This window comes from Colletes latitarsis, chromosome 10 (assembly GCF_051014445.1).
Source record: "Colletes latitarsis isolate SP2378_abdomen chromosome 10, iyColLati1, whole genome shotgun sequence".
In the NCBI taxonomy this organism is placed as follows: domain Eukaryota; kingdom Metazoa; phylum Arthropoda; class Insecta; order Hymenoptera; family Colletidae; genus Colletes; species Colletes latitarsis.
This window is the reverse complement of record NC_135143.1, coordinates 11,254,945-11,267,603: the sequence shown is the minus strand read 5'-3', so window position 1 is coordinate 11,267,603 and position 12,659 is coordinate 11,254,945.

Sequence of the window (12,659 nt, the reverse complement as noted above, 5' to 3'; positions counted from 1 at the left end):
TTGGCGTATTTCACGTAATTGTTGTAAATAAAGGACGTTCCTCGAGTTTCTTAAGGCACCGCTATAGGTTGTAGGGATTATAATTGCATTCGGTAGCGGTTCTGTTAGGCAAGGTAATAATGATGACGACGATTATTATTATTATCACTCCTATTATTAATATCCTTGTAACGAATGGAACGATTGTCTAATTTTACAAGATGATTTTTTCATTGAATATATTTTGACAATATACTCGCTGCCTCTGTCGACTATTTCTTTCGCCTAACCCCTCGTCATCCCCTTCGTAGCACAAAGTTTGAAGTCACCGATGAAGATACTATGAAAACGCGATTAAAATTAATTTCTCGCTTCGCTCGAAATATTATTTCCAAATATATAGAATTTTCCAAAACAGGCTATCACGCGAAAAAATATATCGCAGAGTTTCTCGTTCAAACTTGCTTGAAGCGGCATCATCGAGCGGTTTCAACTTAACAAATACTGCCTCGGTAAACTTTTTCACGCTCTCAAATGGAAAAATGTTAAACGGTGCGACTCCGGAAGACACTTGTCCTCGGTGGATAAAAAAATAGGAAATGGAAAATATTCATTATTGAAGTACCCGACACGAGGGTTTTGCACTAAATGTACGTGACGGGTTGAGGACGCGGTTTACAAGGTTGACAACAATTTAACGACCCTGTTACGCGTACCAATGATTACGCGACCCATTCCGAGGTGCAGACATTAAAATTAAAATTAAAATTATACCGCGCACGGCTATTCAAATTAAACGAGACTGGATCCTCGTGGCGTGCAAATTATATTTAACATACGCGAGAAAAGAAATATCTCGTTAGCTTTGCCGACGCGAAGGCCATGTATTTTTCAAACGATTGTTCGGTTACGAAATTAATTGCGTCGCGTAACAACTCGCGTAGAAGTTTAAATACTTGTATCGTTCGAGATCAACGGTGATCAACGTCGACGATCTTCTTTCGCTGATCTACGGTAGAGATGTGGTGGATCGTTTCTCCATGATCGATCGCTTTAGAAACAACTATAACGACAGAAGGTTTCCAACAACGTTACTTGCAGATGGATATTATAAGATCATTTTTAGGAATATTTATAATATCAGCATCAAGATGTGCATTAGGATCATCAATAGGTATCTTCTACCTTGTCTGTAATACAAAATGACTGCCGAAATTGTTATCTGTTGCAAGTTCTATATCAGCTTGGGTTTAAATATAACTGAATTAGTAAAAATTTAAAATAGTTTAACTAAATCTTGGATATTAAAATCATGACATTCTGACTATGTTTTGAATATGTTCTGGGCGAAATCTTTTATGACGTGGCTTTTATTCTCATTATTTACCAATCACTTTTTTAAACCAGTTTGCAATTTTTCTTCTCGCTGTTCTTTCTATCTCCAGCTTGGCTTCCACATTTCTGTTACCACCTACGCTCCTCCTGTCTCCATTCCGTATTCCGTTCCCTGTTCTCTAAACTAGCAATTCTACTTTTTTTTTTTTTTTTACAAAAACCTACTTCGTAGTATCATTTGTTCCCCCTTTCGCCACCGTGGGACAATGATCGATGGTGGCCAGGGAATAATAGTTTCCGTATTGTGTAATAGCTGAGTTTAAAGCTGAGGAGGTTCAGTAAATCTTCTGCCTTTACAAACTGCTTCCTGAGTTACGGAAGCATGGGGAACGCAAGCGATAACGTCGTGCTGGCAAGAAGTTTCTTATCAGCGGAGCGCGCGGAGGGTTTCAACGGCGTCGTGGAAGAATGAGAATTCGATTCGTTGATACCGGGAGGATATTAATTATTTGTGGTAGGAAAGTCCAGAGCCGGAGAAGGATAACGGAAATGTAAAAAAAAACCAGAATGCATGGCAGGGACGGTGAATACAATACGCGTGTGCAGTTGCATTGTGCCAGTCGCTGACTAAGCGACTCTGACGCATGGCGCGATGCGATTTTGAACGCAGATTAGTCGTTGCGTTTCTGAATCGATAAAAATCGCGATAAAAAGGGGTGGAACAGGACGAACGCGAAAACATTTTGCTTTTAATTTAAATTAATTTCGGTGAAAATTTCGGTTAAAAAACAAGCATTCACACGCAATATTTATGTAGCACGTAAATTATAATAATCATTCGAGCCAGTTTCGATAGCTCCCTGTGATCCAACCGAAACATGGAGGACTTAAAAACCAGGGAATATCTTTACACCCACGCTGGGTTCGCGTTCTCCCTTCCTGGTCACGTTCCTGCGCGATTTCAACTCGAGATTATTACAAATACCGAATCAGCATGAGTAATCCTCGAGGACAAGACGGAGGGATGAAACGTGCACGAAGAAAAGTAAAGGATCCAGTTTTCTGTGAAAAATTTAGCAACGACGTTTGTATCTTTGGCTATCAATTTTTCTAATAACAGTACGAATTGTTGCACAGTTTCAATTATACTAGTCAATTTTGGAACATTTGTTTTCAAGATCAACCCTAATCGTTCCTAAAATTACACGTCTATGCAAAATTTCTAAATTGCACTGCAAGGAGCCTCGCACATTTGTCCCACTGTATTTAATATACTTCCAAAGAAACGCAATTAGGGTTATTGCAGAATCCAATAGCTTCAGGTTCTCCATCCCCCGGGGATCAGCTCGTCGCTAATATCGATAACGAACGCGTTACGCACGAAATATCCAGAAGATCCGCGAGTAGCCGGGTCCAACAAAAACATCGGGGGGGGGGGGGGGGGGGGGATGAATATTTCAAGAATATCCAAAAATACCGGAAAGCGAGCGCTCGTTTAACAAACGATCCGCGGCGAGGACACGTTGGACCGTTGCCCACGGACGAGGGAATCACGAAGAAGTCACGATGCATTTAACGAAGTAAATGAGACGTTGCTGAGGATCGACACCGTGTACCACTGTCAACGAGGAGCGGGTCTCCTCGAGGCTGTCGTTCGATGCTCGGCATCGATCATTCGCGTTATCGACGTCTCGATCCTCGAACCGGTCAGAGGACAGCGGCCCCCGGGGCCCCGACATCGCATGTGGAAGATCTAGGAATCTCTTTGGTCGCCTCTCTCGATCACGCCTGATCGGCCCGGAGAACGAACGGTCCCCGAATGCGAACGGAACGACGCGCGTTCTCGTTTTATCGCTCGACGAAACCACACCGTTCTCCCGGCATTGTTTCCAACGTGAGAAGAAAATGTGAGAAGCCTTCCCTGGCTCTCTGGTTGCACTTTACTGACCTTGCCGTTCAGGGGTTACCGGAACGTTTCGAGGAATAATCTTTCTTTTCATAAACGAGGTACTCGACTATCGGACGCACGATATAGCTTTTGTTTATTTTTTAGTTTGTATTAACATTAATATTTTCAGCTTGAAGCCGACGCCATAAATTCTTTAGTTTAAAATGTAGGAATAAATTTATACGACTTTTAATAATGCGTTAATTTTAATTATTTCTAGACCTAAAATGTTATTCCGAACCTTTTTGTTCAACTTCAGGCAAAGCGTATACGCTTACATAGTTATTGTGTAATATATTTAATTGAGCTTGAATATTTATTAATTTTTCGCATCGATGCTTGGTATTATAATGAAAGCCTTGCGCACTTATCACGAATTTATAGCTTAAATAATACATGCAATACTTTTTCTTCCGTTTTTCGTTGCACACTGGCAGAAAACCAGTCGTTCGTTTCTTCCTCCTCGCAAATCTTTTTCTTTCCATTTTTAAAGCATAAAACGCATACACGTCGCGCGAACGCGTACTCCAAACCCATAGAAATTCGCTGAAAGATGTTCGTAATAAGACGAAAACAAACATAATGTCTGAATTAAACCGGTCCAATTTGGGCAACCGAGAGCATTCAGTTTCAATAACTGGTCCGTCACGGAGTTTGCCACGTACACACTTGACTTCTTTATTGCGCCCAATGATTTTTTTCGTCGGTGTGTTATAAAGTTGCCATAATACGTCATAAACGTATCAAATGCTAAAATATACAACCCTTTGGATTGCTAATCTACTAGCTGCTCTATGTTGTTAGTAGAAGAAATTTTACAAAATTTGCATTTGAATTTTGAACATTTAATATAATATAAACAGCAAACCTAATAGAACAGAGTAATGCAATCTACAAATAAATAAAAAGAAATAGCACATTTTATGCGATAGATAAATTAATTTGCTGTCGTCTGAGAACCAAAATGGCAGGAGACTAAGAAAGAAGAAAAAGATACAAATTGATTGTGATAATGATTCCCCAAGAGTGGTTATCAATCAACGGTGGTCCCAAACAATTGTTGTTCGTATCAAGTACAATGAAAACAAATTTCAAACCTTGTCAAGGATAATTTTATTAACCAAGTTATATGGGTATTTGTAATTCCAAACATTATTTGGTGTTGTTCCTTCGAATAAAAATAATTTTGAATTACACACAATTTTTCAATCGACTTTACACGGAGGTTGTAAAATCGTAAATATCCGGAAAAAAATGAACAAAATTTAAATAACACGGAACGTCGAGAGAAACTGCGTCGCAGAATAATCAACAATTTTCAGTTCGGCCGGCGCGCGGGACAGACGCCGTTGGGTGAAAATCGGTAAGGGTCCTCGACGAAGGCAATCCCGTCGTTCTCTCTATTTCCAGTGTACCCGGTGCGAAACGCAACGGAACGTCTCGTCGCGGCGCCATCGAGCGTCGCTCCCAATTTATCGAGGCCGCATTTCACGGAAACAGAAAATACGAAGCGCGACAACGCGGCCGCCAGTCGTTGATTTTCTCCCCCTCCCTCCGTCCTCGCCCGTTCTCTCTTTTTTTTTCCTTTTTGTATATAAACCTCGTCACGTTATTATTTCTCGCCCGCTACCCGCTCATTAAGCTCCTCTCCTTGATTTTTTTAGTGCCTCCGCGGGTCTCCGGAGGCTCCTCGTCCACGCCCCGATGCACGACCCTAGCTCTCTTTTCCTCTCTCCCACTCTCTTGACTTCTCCTCTCACAGAGTCGGGACTCACTCGTCTCGTTTGTGCGGTCCCTCTTCGAGGAACGCTTCCTCTGAGCGCGCCGAGCACCGCAAGCAACCCTTTGCCGAGAACTTTTGACGCCCCGCGATACGCTCGAATACCGTTCGACAAGAGGATTCGGAAGGCGACGAAGTTTTTTTTCCCTCTCTGCTTCCCTCCCCCTGGCCTCCTCTCTACCACTCCGTTTTGCCCTCGTTTTTACCTTTTTTTCCACCGGTCGCAACGACGAGTCGCGATATCGTGGTTCTGGACCAGCGGTTTCGAAAACTTTCGAACCTTCCACCTTGAAACCTTTAAAAAAGCTCCATATAGTTGGCCGGTAATTAGTACGTAGGGATCATCGAAATGATTGTTAAACTTGCGAGTGACCCTCGAGCCTCTATAACGCGTTAACCAAATTCGTGCTATTTTGTACGAGGTCAGAGTTTTGTTTTTAGACAATTTGGAAATACTCTTTTGCCCACTACTCTATCCACTTCAGCTATAAATTATTTCGTTATGCTTGCTGTTGCAGGAAGAAGCAACATCCGATGGTCAATCGAGGAGCGTGAATGTACTTCTAGGTGGTCGATCGAGTACTTGCGAGAGAGACGAGAGCGCAGCCCTCTGCTGGCGAGCGCGAGAAGCGTTGTCACGATTTTAAATCGGGAGCCACTTTTCTTTATCGCAAAGTTATGATTTGTACGAACATTACAAAGCTCCGTAACTTATTAGTAGACAATGTTTTTCGTTGCAACGACAAAGGCTGTTATCTGAACCTGTAAGAAACGGATATTTCGACGGTTGTATTCCAATGAAAACTTGTCTATCTCTTTAATAGTCTTCGGGGGAGATTTAAAGACTCTACTTATCGAGCAAATAGCAACGACTGCCGAACCTTTGACAGTTTGAACATTTTCCAAGAGTCTGCCGTCGACCCTACACCAGGAACGCAAAACCGTCGGTTGACTCCGTGTAAAATCCACCCAGGCACCGGTTCTCTTTGCTACCGAGCACTTTTGACGCCCTGCATCACGCTCGGATACCATTCGACAAGGGGTGCCGCTCCTCGCGGCCAATAATTCAGACTTCAAGACACGGGCGTGAAGATCACCCCGACGGAATATCAAAAGCCTCGCGCGCTTCCCGCTTCCCTCTCACCCCTCTTTCTGCCGCCTCAAAGACATCGTTCTTCGCCCCCGGCCCAGAGGAAGCCATCCAAACATTTTCCATGGAACCTACAAATGGAACACAATTACGGGGAAACGGTGCTACTTAAATAGAAAACCAATCCAAAAGTTAATTAAGATGATCTAGTTATCAAATTCGATGAAATTCTCGCCTTTCGCTGATGAAATTGAATTACCAATTCGTAAGATACTAAAACGTGTCACAAGTTCTCACTTGAAAAAAAATATATATATAGCTTTACTCTCCGATTACGATTGTTTGAAATTGAGCCTTTACCCAATTTCAATTTTTACAACGCGCAAGGATTGAAGAAGCTACCCGCAAATATTAGCGGTGCTTATGGATTTAATGCCGTTTGCAGGCGTGTAGCGTTTGAATGGTACTCTAGATATCGAACGTAGAAATTTTACAGTCGATGGTCATCCACAATGTGGTCCATGGTCCATCGATTGTGAGTCGTCAAACGCGAACGAACCTCTGGGAAATGGGCTTGGAAAGTATCGAAACATTCCGCATTCAGTTTTCAAATTGATTTCGTGTATCAATCGATAGCTCAATTATAACTGAACAATGACATACGACGACAAACTTTGGCAAACATAATATCGCGACAGAGCGTGATATATTACACGAATGCAAGACGATTTACCCCGTGTCCGTTTTAAAATGTGTGTCACTACTTCCACGCGTGTTATTATTTTGTCTCGTACTGTACCAGAGACGTACCGAACGTAACCCGGAGCAAACGGCGAACGAACAATGCGCGAACGACCTAATCAACGGAGCTCCCGGAGCCGCCACCGGTATAGACGAAACAGAACTCGGTCCCTCGCAAAACCTCGTCGGTTCGGAGAGGTTCGAAATCCACGAGAAAAATGAACTCCAGCCTCGGAAGTCTGCGCGAGATAGCGCCCCGTCCGAAGCTTCGGGCGAAAGCACAAAAGCGAGCAAAGAAACCGGGTCGCCCAGAAGGCGGAGGAGGAGAACGGGGAGGGGGAGGGTAAGGGAACGGAAAGCGAGAGAAAAGGGGAGGAAGCTTCCTCCACGGTGCAGCGCGGGTGACAAACAACCGCGCGGATTCCACGGATCCGTGCGGTGCGCACAGTCCGCGCTAATTAGCGGTTCACGAGCGTGCCGAAAAAGAGGCGAAGCGAGACGGCCAGAACCGCGAGAGAAAGAGGGGGAGGAAGCGGGAAAGAAAGGAATAGAAAGTAAAGACCGAGCAAGAAGAGCCGCAGCCGGGGGCGCGCGCAGAGATGCCAGACGGAGCCCGGGTGCACCGTGGACACCTCGTTCCACTTTCTCACACTATGCCAGATCACGCGTACGTGAGCTCGTAGAGTTTCGGACAGTCGACAAAGGCAAACTGACACATGCTCTCTTTCTCGATTATTCGAAACTGCCCGAAGTAATTTTTGACCGTCCCGTGGGAGTCGAAAGAGAAAGGCTCACATTTGCCCTCTCGCTCCTGAACAATTGAAATCTGGCTTTACGTCAACGGCATACAATTTGGAATCTCGACTGCCCAGGCATTTTTATTTTCCGACCTATGTAGACGCACATAAGCAAAGTCATGAAAAAGAATTTTGTGAAATTTTTTTTACGGAAACGCGTGTTATAAGACCCCCTAATCATATTTTAACTATTGAAAAAAAGAAATTTTTTTTATTATTCCTATATATCAGCGTACATATGTATGTACATTAATAATACAATTGAGTATAAATAAATAACTGAATGAATTTAACTGCAGGTCCGCTGCAATTACTGAACCCTGCAAATTACTCCTGGTTTCTATTTGCCTCTGATGGCCACTGATGACCAGTGCTGACAAAAGTAGAGAACTCCTGACAACTTTTGACACCATATAGCGACTGTTACTGACTGCTCCTGATTACCACCTGCTGACCACCGCTTATATTTCTGACAACGTACAACGATTACTACTGATTTCTGCCAGCCTCTGTTGGTCTTTGCTGATCTCTGTCAGCGTGTGCTTGTCTCTGCTGAACTTTCCTGGCCTCTGCCGACCGCTACTGACCACTGCAGGTATTTCTGATAATGTATAACGATTAATACTTGCTACTGCATGCCCCTACAAGTCTCTGCTTGACTTTGCAGGTTTCTGCTTGCCTGTGCATGCCTTTTCTGCCCTCTGCTGAACACTGCTGACCACCCCTGATGCTTCTGACATCGTATAACAATTACTACATGCTACTGTTCGCCCCTGCTGATCTCTGCTTGCCACTGCATGTCTCTGCTCGCCTCTGCTGACCGCTGCTGACCACCTCTGATGCTTCTGACAACATATAACGCTTACTACTTGCTACTATTCGCCCCTGGTGATCTCTGCTTGCCACTGCTGGCCTTTGCTGACCACACCTTATATTTCTGGCAACGTACAACGATCACTACGACTCCTGCCTACCTCTGTTAACCTCTGCCAGCGTCCCCTGGCCTAAGCTGGCCTCTGCTGACCGCTGCTGACCACCGTTTATATTTCTGGCAACGTACAACGATTACTACTGGCTACTGCCACCCTCTGCTGACCTCTGCCAACATCTCCCGACGTTAGCTGATCATCACTGACCATCGCTGACCACTGCTGACCGTTGCTGACAAATTGTGACACGATGTAATATAATATAATACGTTTATATGTATTAAAGTGTTGTATAATGTAAATCTATGACAATAAATGATATAATTTCAAAGAATTCTATGTGTTCTCCTCATTTTTACCCTTCTTTTCCTATCGAAATCATTCCCTTAGTTATAAAACACTCCGAATCTTTTAAAATTTTCTAAGTTCCCCGGAAAGATTTCAAATTTCCCGCCGCCAGGAATTTTTGCGAATTCCTGGAAATGATGTCATTTCTAAGAATTCCTGAAAATATTACGTAATATTACGTAATATTACGTAATTTTTGCCGAAAAATTCCGACCGCGAAAAATTTTAAAGAGCTATTACGTAATATTACGTAATATTACATAATGTTACGTAATATTACGTAATTTTGCCGAAAAATTCCGGCCGGAGAAATTTTAAAGAGCTATTACGTAATATTACGTAACATTATGTAATACTACGTAATATTACGTAATTTTTGCCGAAAAATTCAGGCCATAATTTTAGCCTCTGCCTGAAACTTCTTGGAAATTTCAGGGATTCCGAGAAGTTTCAGGGACGCCGGTAAGTTTCAGGGATCCGAGAATTTTCAGGAATTCTTAGAAATGACGTCATTTCTAATTTGGGAATGTTGGAGAGGGAAAGAGGGGTAAAAAATGATGAGAATACATAGAATTCTTTGAAATTATATCATTTATTGCCATAGATTTCCATTATACAAAACTTTAATACATATAAACATATTATATTATATTACATCATGTCACAAGTTGTCAGCAACGGTCAGCAGTGGTCAGCGATGGTCAGCTGACGTCGGGAGATGTTGGCAAAGGCCAGCTTAGGTCGGGAGATGCTGGCAGAGGTCAGCAGAGGCTGGCAGTAGCCAGTAGTAGTCGTTGTACGTTGCCAGAAATATAAGCGGTGGTCAACAGTGGTCAGCAGCGGTCAGCAGGGGTCAACGAAGGCCAGCAGAGGCATGCAGAGGCAAGTCCAGCAGGGGCAGGCAGTAGCAAGTTGTAATAGTTATACGTTGTCAGAAGTATCAGGAGTGGTCAGTAGCGGTCAGCAGAGTCCAGCGGAGGCAGGCAGAAGTCAGTAGTAATCGTTATACGTTGTCAGAAATATAAACGGTGGTCAGCAGGGGTCAGCAGAGGCTCGGAGGAGCTAACAGTAGCCAGTCATAATCGTTATACGTTGTCAGAAATATCAGGAGTGGTCAGTAGCGGTCAGCAGAAGCCAGCGGAGGCTGGCAGACGTCAGTAGTAATCGTTATACATTGTCAGAAATATAAGCGGTGGTCAGCAGAGGCCAGCAGAGGCCAGCGAAGGCCTGTAAGAAAATGCAAAAGTACATGTAGTCGTACCTTGTATCTCGTATTTTTCACCTTGTACTTCAGGTAAAAAGGGGTATAACTGGGTAAAACAGTTTTATGATATTACCTGCAAACTCAAGTGAGCCACCAGTAGAGGCATGTAGAGATCAGCGGAGGATGGCAGAAGTGTGTAGTAATCGTTATACGTTGTCAGAAATATAAGCGGTGATCAGCAGAGGCTGTGAGAGATTGGGAGTAGCCAATTGTAATCGCTATACGTTGTTAGAAGTATCAGGAGTGGTAAGCAGTGGTCAGCAGAGGCCAGCAGAAGCCAGCAGAGGCTGGGAGAGGCTGGCAGTAGCCAGTAGTAATCGTTATACGTTGCCAGATATATCGGAAGTGGTCACCAATGGTCAGCGGTGGCTAGCAGGGGCGAGCAGATACCAGGAAAGGCCTGGAAAAAATTTTTTTTTCATTATAGTACTTTGCTTATGTGCGTCTACATAGGTCGGAAAGTAAAAATGCCTGGGCAGTCGAGATTCCGAATCGTATGTCGTTGACTTCAATTGTTTCTGTTGTTCAAGAACGAGAAGGCAAATGTGAGCCTTTCTCTCTCGACTCCCACGAGACGGTCCGAAATTACTTCGAGCAGCTTCGAATATTCGAGAAAGAGGGCATGTGTCAGTTTGCCTTTGTCGACCCTCCGAAACTCTACGAGCTCACGTACGCGTGATCTGGCATAGTGTGAGGAAGTGGAATGAGGTGTCCACGGTGCACCCGGGCTCCGTCTGGCATCTCTGTGATGTGTCCCCGATGCACCCGGGGCTCCGTCTGGCATCTTTGGGCGCGCGTACAGCCGGTGGAAAAAGGAGGATCGCTCCAAGATGGCAGACGGAGCGGGCCATTTGAATATATATCGGCGACGGACAGTGAGCGATGTTGCACCTGCCGCCACGAGTCAGCGTAATAGCTGCGAGATGTCACGCCGACGGTACAAGCACGAGCAAAATTCGCGGGGGTACTCCTTCGACGCGACGGTGTCTTTTTTACTCGCCGCGAGCTGAGTGTCGGGGAACGCGTCGCTCCGGATGGACGATTAGTTGGATGAGTTCCGTCGGACTTCGGGGCTACGCTGGATGGATATGGACGTCTTCTTTAGCTGTTCTCCGTTTGGCTCGAAATAATTCGAGTCGTTAGAGCGTTTCGGACGCTATTACTTTGGAGTCGAGGAATTCTTCGTAAGGCGACGCCTCCCGCGCTCGCCGACAGAGGGCTACGCTCGGCTTTCACTTTTCTCGCGAGTACTCGGTGGACCATCTATTCATACGTATACGCTCTTCGACTGATCATTGAATGTTCCATGGTTTTTGAGAGTTTTTCCAAGAGCACTAACGTATGAAATGACTCAAGAAACCACCCCACCCTAATAGATCTAGATTGTAACACACATTTTTTTCAAAAAAAGAAGTATTGTTGAATGTTCTGTGCCAACGAGGTTTTTGAAACCCACAAAGCTCCACCTACTCCGAATATACACGGACACTATGTCTGATTGTAAATGCAAGTTATGGGTAAAACACATGAAACAAGAAACGTTGAATGTTTTAGGCGTCTAGGTGGGGCCTGCTAGGATTACTGGAGTTCACCACTTATCATTATACTCAATAACAATAAATTTATATTATAAATATTAAAACACGCCCTATAGATTAGACATGAACATACAAACCTCCATACGAACGATTCTACATGTTATTGCAAACTTTACACAAGTGAGTTGTTTGTTACGCAACGTTCAGGACGTATGTTAGTTGCATTATAGATTATTTCACAAGTTCAGATATTCACATGAGAATATGAAAGTAAAATCACTTGTTTTCTGCTTGTTTGGGAAAGTTTGTTTGAGTAAGTTTGGAATTCTATCGAGGTCTATGCTAGTAGTACTTAATCTGGAGCACGGTAACCCTGTTGGCTGGTAGTGGAGAGAAACTAACGTGATTTGCAAGTTGAATTTAGCGATTCTAGGTAGAAAAATTTTCTTAATCGTGACACGCCTAATTAAATAAAGGGTACCATAAGAATTGCAACTGATAGCCACTCGAATTTTGGTCGACAGTGTACTAATGTTTCTTGATGTTCGCGAGCGCACGCACCATTGCCAAGCAAAATCGGTAGGCGGAGCCCCGGGTGAACGCGCGCGGGTTGTTTCACTCCCCGCGTATTAGTCAACATGATCGCCCACGTGGCTATCTATATACTTTCGTAGACGAGAATCTTTCGGAGTCTTGCCGATGATTCACCCCGTTCTGCTTCTATCGAGCCACGACTGAAATTCATACTCGCGAACGGAGCATGACGAGCGATTGAAATTCCAATCAAACTTGTACGGAGCGATACGCGTTGTACGTTACGCTTAGATGAACTGTTTAATCCGTTTATTTTTCCACGTTAAATATTTATTGTACAATTATAAAAATGTTCGCTTCCATTTAGTTTCGCGCA